Source organism: Eriocheir sinensis, unplaced genomic scaffold, assembly GCF_024679095.1.
Source record: "Eriocheir sinensis breed Jianghai 21 unplaced genomic scaffold, ASM2467909v1 Scaffold1031, whole genome shotgun sequence".
NCBI lineage: Eukaryota > Metazoa > Arthropoda > Malacostraca > Decapoda > Varunidae > Eriocheir > Eriocheir sinensis.
In genome coordinates, this window is record NW_026110332.1 from 24111 (window position 1) to 40000 (window position 15890).

Here is a 15890-nt window from a genome sequence, read left to right on the forward strand (position 1 = left end):
GTATGACATTTCAGAACCAAGGATAAAGTGCAAACGAATATATATATATATATATATATATATATATATATATATATATATATATATATAGATATATATAGATAGATATATAAATATATAGATAGATAGATAGATATAGATAGATATAGAGATAGATAGATAGATAGATAGATAGATATAGATAGATAGATAGATATAGATAGATAGATAGATAGATAGATAGATATACGTGTGTGTGAATAGAATACAGAATATAATAGAATAGAATATATTCATTTGCTCAGACTCTTACAGAGTAAGGAGCACAGCTCCTAAAAAATGTAATAAAACACAAATTCATCTGAACAACCTCAACAAATCCTTAATAAATTTTGCTAAATTTGTTAACAATTCTCTATTTTTCGTTTGCATTGAATAAACAAACTTAAACTGGTTTGGGCGTATTATGTAACATTCCGGTAAACACATATTTCTTAACTGAACAATATCTTGATGTTGACACTGTAATAAAACATGAACTTCATCCCCAATTTGTCTGTCATTACATTTAGTGCAATACCGATCCTCCCTCCTTGTTTGGCTGTGTCTGCCTGTAATTACTGGCAGCTGATTGTTTCCAGTGTTTTCTTTGCTTATATAAAGTCGACTACATTTATTAAGCTTGACTAGGTACTCCTCCATCCCATAAATCTCTTTATACAGTTTATAAGTACTACAGTGTGTGTGTGTGTGTGTGTGTGTGTGTGTTACTTGGAGAGATGCACACCATAGCAGTGCCTCCCTTATGGAATTCTCTATGTTTTGTGATTATGTTTCTTCCTCTCTTCTGACAAATCGTGATAAAAGATTTTGACATTAAGACTATGTTACATTATTCACACCCTCCGTTCACTTAAAACTCACACAAACTCACCGTACACCAATCACTTGAAAAATGCAAGCTATGATTGCCATACAGGTCTTTCTGTCATAATATATAGCAGGACATTATCTATTGTCATAACTCGATGGGACCATGAAAATTCCCACTTCACACAGTAATCAGAAGACCACATGGGAGTGAGGGAGCAGTCGTGGCCGTGATGCGATGTGTTGCGTCTTGCTCCACGTGGAGAGTGCTGTGTCGACGTGGCTGTCAGGGCCAGGGGCGTGAGGGGTTTGTGTTACGTTTGTGAGGATTTCACGGGCGAGAAATGGATTGGATGCTGTTTGTGTCCTAACTGGTGTCATGTGAAATGTGCTCATTTGTCTGAGATTAAGCAGGATAATGTACCTAAAATTAATTGGATTTCCAAACCATGCCCTCATGAAGCATCTCTGGCTACCAAAATTAAAGAGAAATTGGATGAATTCAGGCAAGAATTATCTAAAGAAATATCTGTGGTAAAAGATGAAGTTGAATTAAGGGCTGAGAAGGTGCAGGAGGGCCTGGGGTCAGTTGCTGACACCCTTCGAGCTGACCAAGCGCTTAGTTGGGCTGACGTGGCCAAGAGAGACAGGAAAGTCAAAAAGAATATTCTAGCTGTGAAAGCTTGTACCCAGGAAAATAAGGCAACAGACATGAAGGATGAAGTCTCCCAGGCATTCAATGGCATTCAAATAACTGATTCTAGATTCACAAATGGAGGTAATATTGTCATGAACTTTTATAATGAGAACACAAGGGATGAGGCTGCTAGAAAAATTGGGGGCTGTTGAGCAAATTAGTACCAAGAGTGTTGGAAAGATGAAACCAAAGATCATGATATGCAATGTAGATAAAGAGTAGACCAAGAAAAAAATAAAGGAGACCATCTTAGACCGCAATGAGTTCTTACACATAATTGAGGGTGTTGAGAATAAGATTGAGCTGATTTTTAGTAAGCCTGCGGCTGGCGGCACGATGCACTATATTTTGAGGTGCGACCCAACTGTAAAAATTGGAAAGTTTCGTTTAGTCGGCGCAACATCTGTGGTCATATTCCGGAGAGAGACAGGAGGGGGAAGGAGTTATAGGAGAAGGGAAAAGCCCCAGGAGACGGGACACAACCCCCGATTAATACCTGGTACCCATTCACTGCTGGGTGGACAGGGGCGTAGGGTATCGGAAAAGCCGCCCAAATTTTTCCACTCCCCCCGGGAATCGAACCCCGGCTCTCTCGATTGTGAGCCGAGTGTGCTAACCACTGCACCACGAAGCCCCCGACCCAACTGAACACAAGAATCATGACAAGCTGAAACTAGAAAGGGGAATATACACGGTGAAAGACAGATACCATGCAATTATATGTTATCATTGTCGGAGATGCGGCCATCTTGAGACCAACAGTACTGCTAAGAGCAATTGAGAAGCCACAAAATGTTTCAGATGCGCTGGCGATCATAAATCACAGGAGTGCACCATGGCCGAGAAGAAATGCATAAATTGTGTGAGGTACAAGAAGCCTGAAATCAACCACTCAGCGAATGACCAGTGTTGTGTAGTTCTCCAGACTGAAATTGAGAGAATTCGTAACGTAACCGATCATGGCTATTAATTAATTAGTGTCTGTACTCAAAGTAAATTGTGTATGATAAATGTTCAGTGAGTTGGAAATAATCGTTGGATATTTAATTGTGATACTATAACGAAAATATCACACATGAAAAGTGAACCAATAGAAATTTGTGATATTATTCGTGAAAGCAATTAAGACACTCACTCACTCACTACAATGTTTGAGAAAAAGTGCATCAAAGATTATTATTGAGGCTAACGTTGACGGCTCTCGTAGAGCGCTGCACCAGCGGCGGAGCAGGGCCTCAAACCTCATCAACGGTAAACAGTAATAAAGTCTTTCAATTTTCTTTTCTTAAATGGTGTTGATATATATTTCCTTCTACGAGCTGTTAATTTAATTCTTTAAAGCAGATGATTTTAAAGCACAGGACAGAAAACGATATATATATATATATATATATATATATATATATATATATATATATATATATATATATATATATATATATATATATATATATATATATATATATATATATATATATATATATATATATATATATATATATATATATATATATATATATATATATATATATATATATATATATATATATATATATATATATATATATATATATATATATATATATATATATATATATATATATATATATATATATATATATATATATATATATATATAAATATATATATATATATATATATATATATATATATATATATATATATATAGACCCACCCTTCAGGAACTTAACGACTCAAGGCTGGAGGCTGCAGAACAGCCTCAGACCTTACTATTATTTCCGATTGGGGCAAGAAGAACCTGGTGTCCTTCAACGCCTCAAAACACAGTTTCTCCACCTGTCCACTCGACACAATCTTCCAAACAACTATCCCCTATTCTTTGACAACACCCAGCTATCACCTTCCTCAACACTAAACATCCTCAGTCTATCCTTAACTCAAAATCTCAACTGGAAACTTCATATCTCATCTCTTACTAAATCAGCTTCCTCGAGGCTGGGCGTTCTGTACCGTCTCCGCCAGTTCTTCTCCCCTGCACAGTTGCTGTCCATATACAGGGGCCTTGTCCGCCCTCGTATGGTATGCATCTCATATGTGGGGGCTCCACTCCACAGCTCTTCTGGACAGAGTGGAGGGGCAAAGGCTCTTCGTCTCATCAGCTCTCCTCCTCATACTGATAGTCTTCTACCTCTTAAATTCCGCCGCAATGTTGCCTCTCTTTCTATCTTCTATCGATATTTCCACGCTGACTGCTCTTCTGAACTTGCTAACTGCATGCCTCCCCCCCTCCCGCGGCCCCACTGCACTCGCCTTTCTACTGATGCTCATCCCTCTACTGTCCAAACCCTTATGCAAGAGTTAACCAGCATCTTCACTCTTTCATCCCTCACGCTGGTAAACTCTGAACAATCTTCCTTCATCTGTATTTCCTCCTGCCTACGACTTGAACTCTTTCAAGAGGAGGTATCAGACACCTCTCCTCCCGAAACTGACCTATCTTTCAGCCACCTCTTTGGATTCTTTTAGGAGCAGCAGTAGCAGGCTTTTTTTATTAATGTTTACTTTTTGTGCGCTTGAGCTGTCTCTGCTGTAAAAAAAAAAAAAAAATATATATATATATATATATATATATATATATATATATATATATATATATATATATATATATATATATATATATATATATATATATATATATATATATATATATATATATATATATATATATATATATATATATATATATATATATATATATATATATATATATATATATATATATATATATATATATATATATATATATATATATATATATATATATATATATATATATATATATATATATATATATATATATATATATATATATATATATATATATATATATATATATATATATATATTCTGTGCAAGGTCCATAGCGAGACGGAAGAGTTAAGGGAGGAGAGAAAGGCGGCCCCTTACATGGCCACTACATGTACCGTGTGATGCACGACACACACACACACACACACACACACACACATTCATGCAGGCACACGCGTTTATAACAATGTGTGTGTGGTGTGTGTCTGTGGGGGGGAGGGGGGGTACAATTGCCAACAGGAAAGCACCGCCAAGTTTTTAAGTATAGATGAGGAGTAGGAGGATAAAAAGGAAGCTGAAGAAGGGGAGGAAAGGAAGGATCGAGGGAGGGAAGAAGGTGGAGGGTGTACACGTGATATGAGTACGAGCAAGGAGGAGAAACAGGAACACAAAAGAACACAAAGGAAGAACAAACAACAGCAGACCTGCTGGTCCTGACGAGGCTGTTTGTGACAAGCTACACTAACTATCTAATCAAAGGTGGAAGATGAAGGACTGCAAAGGCGAAGGCTCCTCCCCACCCCCCCATCCCTCCAGCCAAAGCTGGCAGGAAAGGAAAAAGAACCATGCAGCATGGAAAAACTGCATGGAAATTATGTAGGAAAGAGGAAAGAACTACCATTGCTACCACTAACCGGGCGATAAAAGCGGACAAGGACACCAGTATTCGAAAGAACTTAACGTTATTACGACAATGAGTAATATCTTAGTTGCTGGTTGGATTCAAAATACTTGTCTAATCTATTCTTGAAGGTCGTAACTGTTGTACTATCAACGACATCACAGGGTAGAGAGTTCCAAACATTAACAACTCGATTGAAGAAGAAGTGTTTAGCTTCGTGCGACGAGAATCTTTTACCACTTATCTTCAAATTGTGATTTCTTCTTGTTCTATTTGATCGATCGATTGTAAAGTAATCTTCCACATTAATATCACTGAATCCTTTAAACATTTTAAACACTTCTATTAGATCGCCTCGCATTCTTCGTTTTGATAGGCTGAATAAATTTACTTCTTTAAGCCTTTGTTCATATGATAAATTTCTCAACCTAGGAATCATCTTTGTTACTCTTCGTTGAACCCGTTCCAACTTTTCTATGTCTTTTCTGTTATAGGGAGACCAAAACTGTACGCAGTACTCTAGACGGGGTCGAACCAACGAATTATACAGTTTTAATATTACTTTTTCCGATTTATTATTAAAGACTCGTCCGATGAAGCCAATCAATTTGTTTGCAGTTTTAACTACCTCTGAACAATGCTGACCGGGCTTTAAGTCGCTTGATATAGTGATTCCAAGATCCTTTTCTTTAGTTAATGCAAAAAGTTGATGGCCATTCATTACGTACCGAACGCGATTGTTATTTTTTCCGATGTGCAACACTTTACATTTGTCAACGTTAAATTTCATTTGCCATTGATTGGCCCAACGTGCAAGTCGATCTAGATCTGATTGTAAAGCTTCTTCGTCGAGTGTCGCAGTTACTTTACTAGCAATTTTTGTGTCATCAGCAAATTTTGATTCTTTGCAAGTGAGCCCATCATCGATATCATTAACATAAATTAAGAAGAGCATGGGGCCAAGCACTGATCCTTGAGGTACGCCGCTTCTGACATCGAGCCAGTTAGATGTAACACCGTTTAGAACTACTCTCTGTTTCCCCTCAGAGAGCCAGTCCACAAGCCAATTGTGAATGTTACTCGAGATACCGTGCGCCAATAGTTTGCTGAGCAATCGTTGGTGAGGGACCTTATCAAATGCCTTTTGAAAATCCAGATATATGTTATGTACTGATCTGCTTTCATCGAACAAATCAAAAATATAATGAAAAAAATCAAGTAAGTTATTTAAACACGAACGTTTACTACGGAAGCCGTGTTGCGAATTATTTATTATATTATTTTCTTCGAAGAATTTCACCACATTGTCGCGAATGATAGTCTCCATTAACTTACAAACAATCGATGTCAGGCTAATTGGTCGATAGTTTCCTGGATGAGACTTGTCCCCCTTTTTGAAAATTGGTGTGACATTTGCTAGTTTCCAATCCGACGGAACTTTTCCAGCTGTTAAAGATTTATTGAATATGATGGCGAGCGGTTTACAAATTTGATGTTTGAGGAGGAGGAGGAGGAGGAGGACCAGCAGGAGCAAGTGTACAAAGAGTGTAGCGTAAGAAATCTCTTCGTTTACTCTACACGTCCATTGAGAGAGAGAGACGCTGTCACTGCCAACTCTTTTAATCTTGACTCTTAGTGCGGGAAGTAGGAGGCGAGTTTCCTTCACTTATATTTTATATGTTCCTTTGACGTATAACGGTATAATAATAATGATGACAATAATAATAAAGATAATAATAATAATAATAATAATAATAATAATAATAATAATAATAATAATAATAATAATGATATTTATAATAACAATAATATTAATGATAATAATGATAATAATAATAATAATAATAATAATAATAATAATAATAATAATAATAATAATAATAATAATAATAATAATAATAATAATAATAATAATAATAATAATAATAATAATAATAATAATGATAATAATGATAATAATAATAATAATAATAATAATAATAATAATAATGATAATAATGATAATAATAATAATAATGATAATAATAATAATAATAATAATAATAATAATAATAATAATAATAATAATAATAATAATAATAATAATAATAATAATAATAATAATAATAATAAGAATAAGAATAAGAATAAGAATAAGAATAATAGTAATAATAATAATAATTTTAATGATAATAATAATAATAATAATAATAATAATAATAATAATAATAATAATAATAATAATAATAATAATAATAATAATAATTTTAATGATAACAATAATAATAATAATAATAATAATAATAATAATAATAATAATAATAATAATAATAATAATAATAATAATTTTAATGATAACAATAATAATAATAATAATAATAATAATAATAATAATAATAATAATAATAATAATGTTAAGAAATAATTACAAGAATGATAAAAAGTGATAACGAAATTGTCATAACTACATACTATAGTCTGTTCGGAGCATGAAGACGGTTCAGGGTGGAGCTGGTATCGTCGTTTACCTCTGCCCATGCTGCCAAATCAGCCTTCGTACATGCGTCTCTCTCTTATTTCCCATCCATGTGCTATTTGAAAGCGATATTTTATATATTCTGTATATAGTAAAGGAAGGTACATAGTACAATGAGTGTCGATGTTTAGGATTATAACAAGGATTTGTATAAATTCTATGACATGTGGCAGCGATTTTTCCCCATGTTGCCACGTTGTGGTGTTGGTAGTGGTGGTGGTGGTGGTGGTCGGTGTGTCCCCCTAGGTCCCTCCCCCGGGTCGAGAGGGAGAGAGAGAGAGAGAGAGAGAGAGAGAGAGAGAGAGAGATAAACAGGTGGGTTGTGGGTGGGTAGGCCGGGAGAGAGTGCTAATCTGATAATTGGCGGTTGGACTGGCAGTGCTGCACTCATGGGAATTCTGGAATCTGCCACACCTTGAATCGACTTCATGCTCCGAACAGACTATAGTAGTACATCACTTAGATGATATTTATAAAGATGGAGTGATAAGTAGTGATAGTTGTAATAGTAGTAATAATTAGTAGTAATAGTAATGGTTAATAGTAATGGTTAATAGTGATGTTGGTAGTAGTAGTAGTAACAGTAGTAGTAGTAGTAGTAGTAGTAGTAGTAGTAGTAGTAGTAGGAGGAGGAGGAGTAGTAGTAGTAAAAATATAAATGTATACTATAGTCTGTTCGGAGCATGAAGGCGGATCAAGGCGTGGCAGATTCCAGAATTCCCATGAGTGCAGCGCTGCCAGTTCGACCGCCAATTATCAGCTTAGCACTCTCTCCCGGCCTATCCACCCACAACCCACCTGTTTATCTCTCTCTCTCTCCCTCTCTCTCCCTCTCTACCCGGGGGAGGGACCTAGGGGGACACACCGACCACCACCACCACCACCACTGTCAACACCACAACGTGGCAACATGGGAAAAAATCGCTGCCACATGTCATAGAATTTATACAAATCCTTGTTATAATCCTAAACATCGACAGTCATTGTACTATGTACCTTCCTTTACTATATACAGAATATATAAAATATCGCTTTCAAATAGCACATGGATGGGAAATAAGAGAGAGACGCATGTACGAAGGCTGATTTGGCAACATGGGTAGAGGTAAACGACGATACCAGCTCCACCCTGAACCGCCTTCTTGCTCTGAACAGACTATAGTAGTAAAGTATTACAAGTAGTAATAGTAGTCATAATGGTAATAATAATAATATTAGTGCTAAAGATAAAGTCAAGCAACAATAATAAAAGTAATAATAATAATAATAATAATAATAAGTGATAACATAATAATGATGAACAGTATTATTATTATTATTATTATTATTATTATTATTATTATTATTATTATTATTAGTAGTAGTAGTAGTAGTAGTAGTAGTAGTAGTAGTAAAATATATACTAGAAGTCGCTACTAATATTACAAGTAGTAATAGTAGTAATAATGGTAATAACAATATAAGTAATAATAGTGGTTGGTATTTGTGTAGTAGTTGTAATAATAAGAGTAACAGTATTAGAATAGTGTTAACAGTTAGAGCACACAGTAACAGTGTCAGCTATACTAACTGTGAGGAATAAGTGCAAGGTACGATAAGGTGTAATAAGGAAGTAAATAAAAATTATGGCCATGGTAATAGTTGTACCAGAATTGTGGGTAGTAGAGTAGTAATACAGGCAGCGGTAGTGGTAATAATAGTAGTCATTGTAATTATAGTAATAGTCATAATAGAAGTAGCAGTAGTAGTAGTTGTAGTAGTAGTAGTAGTATCAGTAGTGATGGTAATGGTTTTAACATAATTGTGGGTAGTAACACGTAATGGCAGGAGTGGTGATGCGGGCAGCGGTAGTTGTAATAATAGTAGTCATTGTAATTGCAGTAATAGTGATAAGGATTTTGAAAACTTCAATTAAGTTCCGTCTTATCCTTCGCTTTTTTAGGGAAAACATATCTAACCGCTTTAAACGCTCGTCATATGGCAAGTTTCGGAGCGCTGGAATTTGTTTGGTTGCTCGTCGCTGTATCCTTTCTAGCAAAGCTTGATCTTTGATATAGTTCGGTGACCAGAACTGAACGCCGTATTCTAGGTGTGGTCTTACAAATGCTAAATATAATCTCTTCATAAGTTCGGGTGATTTATAATCAAAGTTTCTTGAGATTAGTCCTAACATCATATTGGCTTTTTTACTCGCTGCAGAACAATGATCACTCATTTTAAGAGTGTTACTGATAATGACACCAAGATCCTTTTCTTGTTTTACTTCGCTGAGCTCATGTCCTTGAATCTGATATTTAAAGTTAGAATTTTTTTCACCTATGTGCATTACTTAACATTTATCTACGTTAAAACTCATTTGCCATTTTTCGCTCCAGTCGGCAAGTCTTATTAAGTCTGATTGAATCTTTTCGCAACTTTCACTGTTCATTACCGTACCTCCTAATTTGGTGTTGTCGGCGAATTTGGCTACTTTTGATAGAATATCAGTTTCTAAGTCGTTCACGTAAATTATGAATAGTGTTGGCCCCAGGACCGAACCTTGGGGCACACCACTGGTGACGGGTTGCCAATCCGATGCTTCACCATTAAGAACTACACGCTGTTCTCTGTCGGTGAGCCAGTCATGAATCCACGCACATAGATGGTCGTTAATACCGTGGGAACACAGTTTAGAAATAAGTCTAACATGAGGAACTTTATCAAACGCTTTCTGAAAATCTAGGTAAATTACGTCATATGGGCTTCGGGCGTCCCAACATGAATAAATATCGTTGAAAAAAGTTAATAGGTTGGTAAGGCAAGACCGATTACTACGAAATCCGTGCTGACTATCAGTTATCAAATCATTTGTTTCAAGGAAAGTGATCATTTTATCCCTGATCATTTTTTCGAATAGTTTAATTAGGACAGACGTAAGGCTGATAGGACGATAATTACTGGCTTGTTTATTTATCTCCTTTTTTAAAGATCGGGGTAATATTGGCCTTTTTCCACTCGAGAGGCACACTGGCCTGTGCTAATGACTTGTTGAATATTAATGTTATGGGTAATTCTAGCTGTTGACTACATTCTCTCAACACGCGAGGAGATAAATTGTCGGGACCCGAAGATTTATTTGGATCTATTTTCTGCAGGTACGCACGCACTTCGCTGATATCAATGTCGGTCAATGCAAGCTTATGTTCTTCAGGGCCTTGAAAAATTTTCTTCGGGGTTGGAATCGATGTCATGTTCTCTTTTGAAAATACGCTACTAAAGGTTGAATCTAGGACTGACGCCATGCCTTTATCGTCACTAATCGTATTGCCACTTAACAGGAGTGGGCCGATATTATTTTTAACAGTTTTTTTGTTTCTTATGTAACTGAAAAATAACCTGGGATTTTTCTTAGCATCGAGTGGTATCTTCATCTCATATTCGCGTTTCTGTTTTCTGATTTTCCTTTCGCACTCTCTCTTGACATTGATGTAATCAGTATGATCCTGTGAATTATGTGACAGTTTATATTTCTTAAACAGTTTTCTTTTTTCGACGATGATTTTTTGTAGGTAATTATTCATCCACAACGGTTTTTTATTATTATCAGTCCTTCGTGGCTTGAGTGGAATGAATTTATTTACACTCGCAGTGATTTGTGCAGTAAAACGATTATACATTTCTTGAACGCTGACATTCTTGAGCAAATGATTCCAATTTACTGAAGCCAATTCTCTTTTTAGGTCCATAAAATTTGCTTTACTATAATTAGGTATTATGAGTGAGTTTGCTCGTGCTTTTGTTTCAATATTTAAAACGCATCTGATTATGTTGTGGTCACTGGTTGCAAATGGCTCGCCTACCTCACACGCGCTTATGAGGTGGTTGTCGGTCGTGAAGACTAAATCCAGAATGTTATTTCCTCGCGTCGGCGCGGTTAACTCTTGCGTAAGGGATTAGGACAGTAAAGGGATGAGCTTGAGTAGAAAATCGTGTGTGGCGAGGCCGCGGGAGGGGGGAAGGAATGCAGTTAGTAAGTCCAGAAGAGCAGTTAGCGTGGAAATATCGATAAAAGATAGAAAGAGAAGCAATATGGCGGCGGAATTTGAGAGGCAGTAGACTATCAGTAAGAGGAGGAGAGCTGATGAGACGAAGAGCTTTAGACTCCACTCTGTCCAGAAGAGCTGTGTGAGTGGAGCCCCCCCACACGTGAGATGCATACTCCATACGAGGGCGGACAAGGCCCCTGTATATGAATAGCAACTTTGCGGGGGAGAAGAACTGGTGGAGACGATACAGAACGCCCAATCTCAAGGAAGCTGATTTAGCGAGAGAGGAGATATGAAGTTTCTAGTTGAGATTTTGAGTTAAGGATAGACCGAGGATATTTAGTGTTAAAGAAGGTGACAGCTGAGTGTTGTCGAAGAATAGGGGAAAGGTGTTTGGAAGATTGTGTCGAGTTGATAGGTGGAGATATTGAGTTTTTGAGGCATTGAAGGACACAAGGTTCCTTCTGCCCCAATCGAAAATGATAGCTAGGTCTGAGGTTAAGCGTTCTGCAACTTCCAGTCTGGAGTCGTGTACTTCCTGTTGGGACGGCCTTCTTTTGAAAGAAGTTGAATAATGTAGAGTGGAGTCGTCGGCGTATGACTGGGGAGAGGGTGATGGGACAGAGCTCTGTGGAACACCACTGTTGATAGGTTTAGGGCAGTGGTTTCCAACCTTTTCGAATTCTCGCCCCACTTCATTAAATAACAAGTTCCCTGCGCCCCCCCCTCCACTCTGGTTTAAATATTGCTATTTACTGTCATAGTCGGCACAAGTCAGAGATAAAAAATGATACAATACATAATTATGTACTCATATGTATGACTGAATGTATAGGCTTACCTTTACTAGTGTGATGGTTGCGCTTGCTTCTCTGAGCAGAGTTTCTCAAATCTTGGAGAATGTGATGAAATTGAGACCCGTAATTCTTTTTCTATTACTAAGCGAGAACGGTATTTTGTTTTGAGAACAGCAACTGAACTAAATCCTGATTCACACAAGTATGATGTCGCAAAACGTAATAAAATGTCAATGGCCTTAGTTGACAAGGAAGGGTACTCATCTTTAACTTGCAACCAAAATTTTTCCAAAGGTCCTGCATCAAACACAAGTTTCAGTGAACCGTCACATGACAAATCAATAAGTTGCTCCTGGTCAGCTGTAGACAGTGTGCTTGTAGAGTTATCACCAAATGGGTTCCTTATCCATTCGTAATCACTTGTGTCTACATCTTTGAAGTAAAATGAGCACTTCCCCAGGAGAGTGTTCAAGTGCTCAGCAAACAATTCATTTCCACCTAGTACGCTAGTATGTTTGAGAAACTCTTGCAAGTTTGGAAACATATCAAAACTGTGATTTTCTACATTCCTTTTCCATAACTCAATTTTCTTCATAAATGCACATATTTTGTCACTCTGTGTGAAAATATTCACATGGGGCCCTGCATAGACTGATTCAGTTGGTTAAGTTTCTCAAAGATATCAACCATGTAAGCAAGTTTTTTATGAAATAATCATCTGTGAACAAGTCTCCATCTTTGTTTTATTTTCACAAAGGAATGTAGCAATTTCATTTCTAAGTTCATACACTCTCTGGAGTATTTTTCCACGGGATAGCCAGCGTGATTCACAGTAATACAGTAGAGCAGTGTGTTCAGCACCAAAATCTTTACATAACTGTGCAAACAGTCTTCCTTTCAATGGACTGTTCTTTATGTAATTTACAACCCTGACAACATCTTTGAGCAAATTACCCAATTCTTCATTCATACTGCCTGATGCAAGTGCCTGTCTATGAAGCATGCAGTGCGTCCATGAAGCGTGTGGAGCCTTTTCTCTCACCAAAGCTTGCAGTCCAGCATGTCGTCCTGCCATTGACTGGGCTCCGTCAGTGCACAGTCCAACACAATTTTCCCAGCTTATTCCATGTTCATTGAAAAAATTGTCAATCATGTTGAACACTTCTACAGCTGTGGCTCTACCAACAATAGGTTTACAAAACAACAGATCTTCCTTAATTTCATTGGCAGATATATAGCGCACATAAGTTATTAAATGAGCATCTTTCACTACATCAGTAGCCTCATCTACTTGCAACCCAAAATGCGAATATTTAAGTGCATCTGTCAACTGATGACATAAATCATCACTAATGTCTGAAATTCTTCTGCCAACTGTATTATCTGCAAGAGGAATGCTGCGTAACTTGTTGGCACTTTGTTCACCGAGCATTATTTCCACCATGTCAATAGCAGCGGGTAATACCAAGGTTTCTGCTATGTTGTGAGCTTTTTTGCATCTTGCAATTCTGTAGGAAACTTTATAAGAAGCAAGCAAAGCACTTGCAGCTATGGTAGATGTCTTCGTGAAAGCCCGCCTCTGTTTATTATATTCATCAAGTCTCCTTTTAAAAAATTCCAGAGATTTACCAACATGTTCAGGGTGCTGTGTTTCAAGGTGGCGCTTCAATTTGCTTGGTTTCATGCTGTCCATGGCCAAAATATTTAAACACAACACACACTGAGGTCTCTCCGTTCCACTAACAACCGTAGATGTAAATCCAAGAGAGAGATAGCTGTCGTCATACTTTCTGGTTTTCATATGCTTGCTACTTTCATTACATTTACTGGAGTGAGGTTCACTTTCAGTTTCTTTCCTTTTGCCTTTAGTGATCAAATACTTTTCCATATTTCAAAATTTTAGTGAAATAAAAGCACACGCTCAAAACTGTTCCTTGGCTTTGTAATTTTGCAATTAACAGTTATTTACGAGGCACTTGTTACGTCCAGAACGGTCACAGAGCTACCGTCTTACTACCGCACCCTCATACTACTGTGGCGGCGGGCGGAGTGCCGGGCGTGGCCACACGGCCGAGTCCCAAAGCTGGAGTACTGACGCGTCTGAGACGTGAACCGAACGGGAACCATATGAACGAAGCACTGTTTCTGGTAATCATTGCATGATTACAATATTTATATTTACAGCACGTTTCTCTCTTTATCTTTTATAGTTGTTTAATTTCTTAGTTACTTAGTAGCATTTGAAATAATTTATAATTGTATTTAGAAAAATTACTTAGTAACTAAGTAATTTTTCTACTTTATGAAGTGCTTGCGCCCCCCCTGGCAGCCCTTCGTGCCCCCTTAGGGGGGCGCGCCCCACAGGTTGGAAACCACTGGTTTAGGGGAAGAACAGTGACCGTCTACCTCAGCAGAGATAGAACGGCCGGAAAGGAAACTGGAGATAAAGGAACAGAGAGAATGATAGAATCCAAAAGAGGGCAGTTTAGAAAGCAAAGACTTGTGCCAGACTCTATCGAAGGCTTTCGATATGTCTAGCGCAACTGAGAAAGTTTCACCGAAACGGCTGAGAGAGGATGACCAAGAATCAGTTAGGAGAGCAAGAAAATCGCCAGTAGAACGCCCCTTGCGGAACCCATACTGGCGATCAGATAGAAGGTCAGAAGTGAATAGGTGCGTTTGAATCTTCCGGCTAGGGATTGATTCAAAAGCTTTAGATAGGCAGTAAAGTAAAGCTATAGGGCGGTAGTTTGAGGGATTGGATCGGTCACCTTTCTTAGGCACAGGCTGTATGAAGGCATACTTCCAGCAGGAAGGATAGGCAAATGTTGATAGGCGGAGGCGAAAGAGTATGACCAGGCAGGGGGTCAGCACGGAGGGACAGTTTTTATAGACTATATGAGGCACTCCATCAGGTCCATAAGCCTTCTGAGAGTTGAGGCCAGAGAGGGCATAGAAAACATCATTAGGAAGAATCTTAATAACAGGCATAAAGGAGTCAGAGGGGGGATGAGTAGGAAGAATATGCCCAGAATCGTCCAGAGTGGAGTTGTTACAGAAAGTTTAGAGATAGATGAGACGGCAGTGCTGCCGCCAGGGTTAAGGAGAGGCGGGAAAGATGAAGAAGTGAAATTAGAGATATTTCTGGCCAGAAGTCACGGTAAGAATTAGAAAAAGTAAGGTTTTGACATTTTCTGTTTAGGAAAGATGTTTTGGTGAGTCGAAGAATAGATTTGGCACGATTCCGGGCTGAAATATAAAGATTATGGTTAACAGGAGTGCGAAGGCTCTGGTACATTTAGTGAGCTGCCTCTATCTTTGACAGCACGAGAACATGCATGATTAAATTAAGGCTTTTTAGCATGAGGAATAGAGAAAGTACGTGGAATGTATGCCTCCATTCCAGAGACAATCACCTCTGTAATGCGCTGGCCACACACAAAGGGGTCTCTATCCTGAAAGCAATAGTCATTCCACGGGTAATCGGAAAAGTATATCCTCAGGTCGTCCCACCGAGCTGAAGCAAAATGCCAGA